This window comes from Cherax quadricarinatus, chromosome 80 (genome assembly GCF_038502225.1).
Source record: "Cherax quadricarinatus isolate ZL_2023a chromosome 80, ASM3850222v1, whole genome shotgun sequence".
Lineage (NCBI taxonomy): Eukaryota > Metazoa > Arthropoda > Malacostraca > Decapoda > Parastacidae > Cherax > Cherax quadricarinatus.
In genome coordinates, this window is record NC_091371.1 from 1,104,848 (window position 1) to 1,113,401 (window position 8,554).

An 8,554-nucleotide genomic window follows, 5' to 3' on the forward strand; every position below is an offset into this window, starting at 1 on the left:
CAGAGGAACACTTCGGGCAGACAGGGAAACACTTTGGGCAGACAAGGTAACACTTGGGGCAGACAGGGGAACACTTGCGGCAGACAGGGGAACACTTGGGGCAGACAAGGGAACACTTGGGCAGAAAGGGGAACACTTGGGACAGACAAGGAAACACTTGGGGCAGACAGGGAAACACTTGGGGCAGACAGGGAAACACTTGGGGCAGACAGGGAAACACTTGGGGCAGACAGGGGAACACTTGCGGCCGACAGGGGAACACTTAGGGCAGACAGAGGAACACTTGGGGCAGACAAGTAAACTCTTGGGGCAGACAGGGGAACACTTGGGGAAGACAAGGGAACACTTAGGGCAGACAGAGGGAACACTAGGGGCAGACAGGGGAACACTTGGGGCAGACAGAGGAACACTTGGGACAGACAGGGGAACACTTTCGGCAGACAGGGGAACACTTGGGGCAGACAGTGGAACACTTGGGGCAGACAGGGGAACACTTGGGGCAGACAGGGGAACACTTGGGGCAGACAGGGGAACACTTGGGGCAGACAGGGGAACACTTGGGGCAGACAAGGGAACACTTGCGGCAGACAGGGGAACACTTGCGGCAGACAGGGGAACACTTGGGGCAGACAAGGGAACACTTGAGGCAGACAGGGGAACACTTGGGGCAGAAAGAAAAACACTTGTGGCATACAGGGAAACACTTGGGGCATAAAGGGGAACACTTGGGACAGACAAGGAAACACTTGGGGCAGACAGGGGAACACTTGAGACAGACAGGGGAACACTTGGGGCAGACACGGGATCACTTGGGGCAGACAGGGGAACACTTGCGGCAGACCGGGAACACTTGGGACAGACAGGGGAACACTAGGGGCAGACACGGGAACACTTTGGGCAGACAAGGGAACACTTGTGGAAGACAGGGGAACACGTGGGGCAGACAGGGGAACACTTGGGGCAGACAGGGGAACACTTACGGCTGACAGGGGAACACTTGGGGCAGACAGGGGAACATTTTGGGCAGACAGGGGAACACGTGGGGAAGACAGGGAACACTCGGGGCAGACAGGAGAACACTTGGGGCACACAGGGGAACACTTGGAGCAGACAAGGGAACACTTGGGGCAGACAGGGGAACACTTGGTGCAGACAGGAGAACACTTGGTGCAGACAAGGGAACACTTGGGGCAGACAGGGAAACACTTGCGGCAGACAAGGGAACACTTGAGACAGACAGGGGAACACTTGGGGCAGACAGGGGAACACGTGGGACAGACAGGGGGGAACACCTGGGTCAGACAGAGGGAACACATGGGTTAGACAGAGGGAACACTTGAGACAGACAGGGGGACACCTGGGACAGACAGGTGGAACACCTGAGACAGACAGGGGAACACCTGTGACAGACAGGTGGACACAGGTCAAACAGGGGGAACACATGGGACAGGGGGAACACCTGGGACAGACAGGGAAGACACCTGGGTCAGACAGAGGAAACACATGGGTTAGACAGTGGGAACACATGGGTTAGACAGTGGGAAGACATGGGACAGACAGGGGGACACATAGATCAAACAGGGGGAACACATGGGACAAGGGGAACACCTGGGACAAACAGGGGGACACCTGGGTCAGACAGGGGAAACACATGGGTCATACACGGGGGGCACCTGAGACAGACAGTGAGACACCTTGGACAGAGACAGGGACACCTGGGACAGAGAGGGGGAGCACCTGGGACAGACAAGGGGACACCTGGGGACAGACAAGGGGAACACTTGGGACAGAGAGAGGGACACCTGGGGACAGACATGACTCCTGCGACAGACAGGGGACATATGGGACAGTGGGAACACCTGGGACAGGGGGAACACCTAGGACAGGGCGAACACCTGGGACAGGGGGAACACCCAGGACAGGGGGAACACCTGGGGCAGTGGGAACACCCAGAACAGGGGGAACACCTGGGACAGGGTGAACACCTAGGACAGGGGGAACACCTGGGACAGGGGGAACACCTAGAACAGGGGGAACACCTGATACAGTGGGAACACCTAGGACAGGGGGAACACCTGGGACAGGGGAACACCTGTGACAGGGGGAACAACTGGGACACGAGGAACACCTGGGACAGGGGGAACACCTGGGACAGGGGGAACACCTGGGACAGGGGGAACACCTGGGACAGGGGGAACACCTGGGACAGGGGGAACACCTGGGACAGGGGGAACACCTGGGACAGGGGGAACACCTGGGACAGGGGGAACACCTGGGACAGGGGGAACTTCAGTCAGTGGAAGTTACCTCTACACGAGGTGGCAGAGACATGACTGGCTCTATCATGTCAGTGGAAGTGACCTCAACACGAGGTGTCAGAGACATAACTGGCTCTGTCATTTCAGTCAGTGGAAGTGACCTCCACACGAGGTATCAGAGACATGACTGGCTCTATCATGTCAGTGGAAGTGACCTCCACACGATTTGTCAGAGACGTGACTGTCTCTATTATATCAGTGGAAGTGACTCCACACGAGGTGTCAGAGACATGACTGGCTCTATCATGTCAGTGGAAGTGACCTCCACACGAGGTGTCAGAGACATGACTGTCTATTATATCAGTGGAAGTGACCTCCACACGAGGTGTCAGAGACATGACTGTCTCTATTATATCAGTGGAAGTGACCTCCACACGAGGTGTCAGAGACATGACTGTCTCTATTATATCAGTGGAAGTGACCTCCACACGAGGTGTCAGAGACATGACTGTCTCTATTATATCAGTGGAAGTGACCACCACACGAGGTGTCAGAGACATGACTGTCTCTATTATATCAGTGGAAGTGACCTCCACACGAGGTGTCAGAGACATGACTGTCTCTATTATATCAGTGGAAGTGACCTCCACACGAGGTGTCAGAGACATGACTGTCTCTATTATATCAGTGGAAGTGACCTCCACACGAGGTGTCAGAGACATGACTGTCTCTATTATATCAGTGGAAGTGACCTCCACACGAGGTGTCAGAGACATGACTGTCTCTATTATATCAGTGGAAGTGACCACCACACGAGGTGTCAGAGACATGACTGGCTCCATCATGTCAGTCAGCGGAATGACTGGACAGGACCAGCAGACACATCTCATTCCTCCCACAAAAGCTCAATAGTTATAAGGTATTTCCACACAGTCCTACTCACCTCAACAACAGACAACAATAACAACAACAGCTACATCCGTAACATCAACAATAACAACAACAATCTCAACAACAACAATGTCAACTTCAACATCAAAAACAGCAATAAAAACATCAACAACAGCAATAAAAACATCAACAACAGCAATAAAAACATCAACAACAGCAATAAAAACATCAACAACAGCAATAAAAACATCAACAGCAATAAAAACTACAACAATGAAAACAACAACAATAAAAACATCAATAAAAACAACAATAAAAACGTCAACAACAAAAACATCAACAGCAGCAATAAAAACAACAGCAATAAAAACATCAACAACAATAAAAACATCAACAACAACAATAAAAACAACAACAGCAATAAAAACATCAACAACAATAAAAACATCAACAACAACAATAAAAACATCAACAACAACAATAAAAACATCAACAACAACAATAAAAACAACAACAATAAAAACATCAACAACAAAAACATCAACAACAACAATAAAAACATCAACAACAATACAAACATCAACAACATCAACAACAACAATACAAACATTAACAACATCAACAACAACAATAAAAACATCAACATCAACAACAATACAAACATCAACAACATCAACAACAACAATACAAACATCAACAACATCAACAACAACAATACAAACATCAACAACATCAACAACAACAATACAAACATCAACAACATCAACAACAACAATACAAACATCAACAACATCAACAACAATAAAAACATCAACAACATCAACAACAACAATACAAACATCAACATCAACAACAACAATACAAACATCAACATCAACAACAACAATACAAACATCAACATCAACAACAACAATACAAACATCAACAACATCAACAACAACAATACAAACATCAACATCAACAACAACAATACAAACATCAACAACATCAACAACAACATCAACAACATCAACAACAACAATACAAACATCAACAACATCAACAACAACATCAACAACATCAACAACAACAATACAAACATCAACAACATCAACAACAACAATACAAACATCAACAACATCAACAACAACATCAACATCAACAACAACAATAAAAACATCAACATCAACAACAACAATACAAACATCAACAACATCAACAACAACAATACAAACATCAACATCAACAACAACAATACAAACATCAACAACATCAACTACAACAATACAAACATCAACAACATCAACAACATCAACATCAACAACATCAACAACAACAATACAAACATCAACAACATCAACAACAACAATACAAACATCAACAACATCAACAACAACAATAAAAACATCAACAACATCAACAACAATAAAAACATCAACATCAACAACAACAATACAAACATCAACAACATCAACAACAACATCAACAACAACATCAACATCAACAACAACAATACAAACATCAACAACATCAACAACAACAATACAAACATCAACAACATCAACAACAACAATACAAACATCAACAACAATACAAACATCAACATCAACAACAACATCAACAACATCAACAACAACAATAAAAACATGAATAACATCAACAACAACAATACAAACATCAACATCAACAACAACAATACAAACATCAACATCAACAACAACATCAACAACATCAACAACAACAATAAAAACATCAACAACATCAACAACAACAATACAAACATCAACAACATCAACAACAATAAAAACATCAACAACATCAACAACAATAAAAACATCAACATCAACAACAACAATAAAAACATCAACATCAACAACAACAATAAAAACATCAACAACATCAACAACAACAATACAAACATCAACAACAACATCAACAACAATACAAACATCAACAACATCAACAACAACAATACAAACATCAACAACAACAATAAAAACATCAACAACAACAATAAAAACATCAACAACATCAACAACAACAATACAAACATCAACAACAACAATACAAACATCAACAACATCAACAACAATACAAACATCAACAACATCAACAACAACAATACAAACATCAACAACATCAACAACAACAATACAAACATCAACAACATCAACAACAACAATACAAACATCAACATCAACAACAACATCAACAACATCAACAACATCAACAACAACATCACCATCAACAACAACAATACAAACATCAACAACATCAACAACAACAATACAAACATCAACAACATCAACAACAACAATACAAACATCAACAACAATACAAACATTATTAACATTAACAACATCAACAACATCAACATCAACAACAACAATACAAACATCAACAACATCAACAACAACAATACAAACATCAGCAACATCAACAACAATACAAACATCAACATCAACAACAACAATAAAAACATCAACAACATCAACAACAACATCAACAACATCAACAACAACAGTACAAACATCAACAACATCAACAACAACAATACAGACATGAACAACATCAACAACAACAATACAGACATGAACAACATCAACAACAACAATAAAAACATCAACAACAATAAAAACATCAACATCAACAACAATAAAAACATCATCAACAACAACAATAAAAACATCAACATCAACAACAACAATACAAACATCAACAACATCAACAACATCAACAACAACAATACAAACATCAACAACATCAACAACATCAACAACAACAATACAAACATCAACAACATCAACAACAACAGTACAAACAACATTCACAAAATCTAAACAAGAAAATAAACAACAACAAAAGATGAACAACAACAATAGCAAAACTATAAAAATAACGGTATAAAGAACATGAGAACAAGATAACAACTACAGAACAACAACAGCAATAACAACAACAACAAGATTAACTAAAACAATAACAATAGTACCAACAATAGACATAAAAAAACAAGACATCAATAAGATAAAACATGAGAAAACAGCATCAATAAAACAAAAGTAATGAAAACAAAAGTAACAACTATAACAACAACAGGATCGAGAGTGACATCAACAGTAACAACAACAGTGACAACAGCAATGACAACAGCAACCCCAATAACAGCAACGGCAACAATAGCAGCTACAGTAACAACAACAATGACAACAACAGTGACAGCAAAGACAACAACAGTGACAGCAAAGACAACAACAATGGCAACAACAACAATGACAACAGAGGCAACAGAAACAATAACGACACCAACACCAAAACCGACAAATATGACAGCAACAACAGTAACAACAATAACAATGACAACAACAGCAACAGTGACAACAATAACAGCAACAAAGACAACAACAATGACAACAGCAAAGACAAGAATGACAACGACAGCAACAATATTGACAACAATGATGACAACAGCAACAACAATGACAATACCAACGACAACAACAGCAACAACAATGACAATACCAACGACAACAACAGCAACAACAATGACAATACCAACGACAACAACAGCAACAACAATGACAATACCAACGACAACAACAGCAACAACAATGAGAATAGCAACGACAACAGCAACAACTGCACCAACAGTAGCAACAACGACAACAGCAACAACAACGACAACAACAATAATGACAGCACCAACAACAACAACAACGGCAACGACAACGACAATAACAATGACAGCAACAGCAACAATGACAACAGCAACAACAATGACAATAGCAACAACAACGGCAACGAGAACAACAACAAGAACAACAATAACAGCAACAACAACGACAACAGCAACAACAATGACAACAGCAACATCGAAAACAGCAGCAACAACGACAAGAACAGAAGCAGCAACAACAACAGCAGCAGCAACAACAACAACAACAGCAACAACACCACCAGCAACAACAACACCAGCAACAACAGCAGCAACTACAGCAGCTACAACAACAACCACAACAACAACAAGTAAACCTATGTCTGAGCCTCCAGCAACAACGACAACAACAGCAACAACGACAACAACAGCAACAATGACAACAACAGCAACAACGACAACACAACACCAACAACAACAAGTAAACATAAGTCTGAGCCTCCAGCAACAACGACAACAACAGCAACAACGACTAAACAACCACAACAACAACAACAACAAGTAAACCTATGTCTGAGCCTCCAGCAACAACGACAACAAGAGCAACAACGACAACAAGAGCAACAACGACAACAAGAGCAACAACGACAACAAGAGCAACAACGACAACAAGAGCAACAACGACAAAACAACAACAATAAGTGAACCTAAGTCTGGGCCTCCAGCAACAACGGCAACGACAAAAACAGCAACAGCGACAACAACGACAACAACAACAACAAGTAAACGTAAGTCTGAGCCTCCAGCAACAACGACAACAACAACAACAAGTAAACGTAAGTCTGAGCCTCCAGCAACAACGACAAAACAACAACAACAATAAGTGAACCTAAGTCTGGGCCTCCAGCAACAACAGCAACGACAACAACAGCAACAGCGACAACAACGACAACAACAACAACAAGTAAACATAAGTCTGAGCCTCCAACAACGACAACAACAACAACAACAACAACAAAAAGTAAACCTAAGTCTGAGCCTCCAGCAACAACGACAACAACAACGACAAACATAAGTCTGAGCCTCCAGCAGCAACAACAACAACAACAACAACAAGTAAACATAAGTCTGAGCCTCAAGCAACAACGACAACAACAGCAACAACGACAACAGCAACAACGACAACAACAACAACAAGTAAACCTAAGTCTGAGCCTCCAGCAACAACAACAACAACGACGACAACAACAACAACAAGTAAACCTAAGTCTGAGCCTCCAGCAACAACGACAACAACGGCAACAACGACAACAACAACGACAACAAAACAAAAAGTAAACCTAAGTCTGAGCCTCCAGCAACAACGACAACAACAACAACAAGTAAACACAAGTTTGAGCCTCAAGCAACAACGATAACAACAACAAATAAACATAAGTCTGAGCGTCCAGCAACAACGACAACAACAACAACGACAAGTAAACATTAGTCTGAGCCTCCAGCAACAACAACACACCAACAACAACCACAACAACAACAACAACGACAAATAAACGTAAGTCTGAGCCTCCAGCAACAACGACAACAACAACAAAATGAACATAAGTCTGAGCCTCCAGCAACAACGACAACAACCACAACAACAACAACAACAACAACAACAACAAGTAAACATAAGTCTGAGCCTCCAGCAACAACGACAACACACCTCCAACAACCACAACAACAACCACAACAACAACAGCAACAACAACAACAAGTAAACATAAGT

General features: G+C 42.3%; 1 pseudogene; it reads left to right on the forward strand.

The window, feature by feature from the left end:
• Nucleotides 1-5,731: 5,731 nt before the first annotated feature.
• On the forward strand, nucleotides 5,732-8,121 carry LOC138855073 (putative uncharacterized protein DDB_G0282499; annotated as a pseudogene).
• Nucleotides 8,122-8,554: the final 433 nt, after the last annotated feature.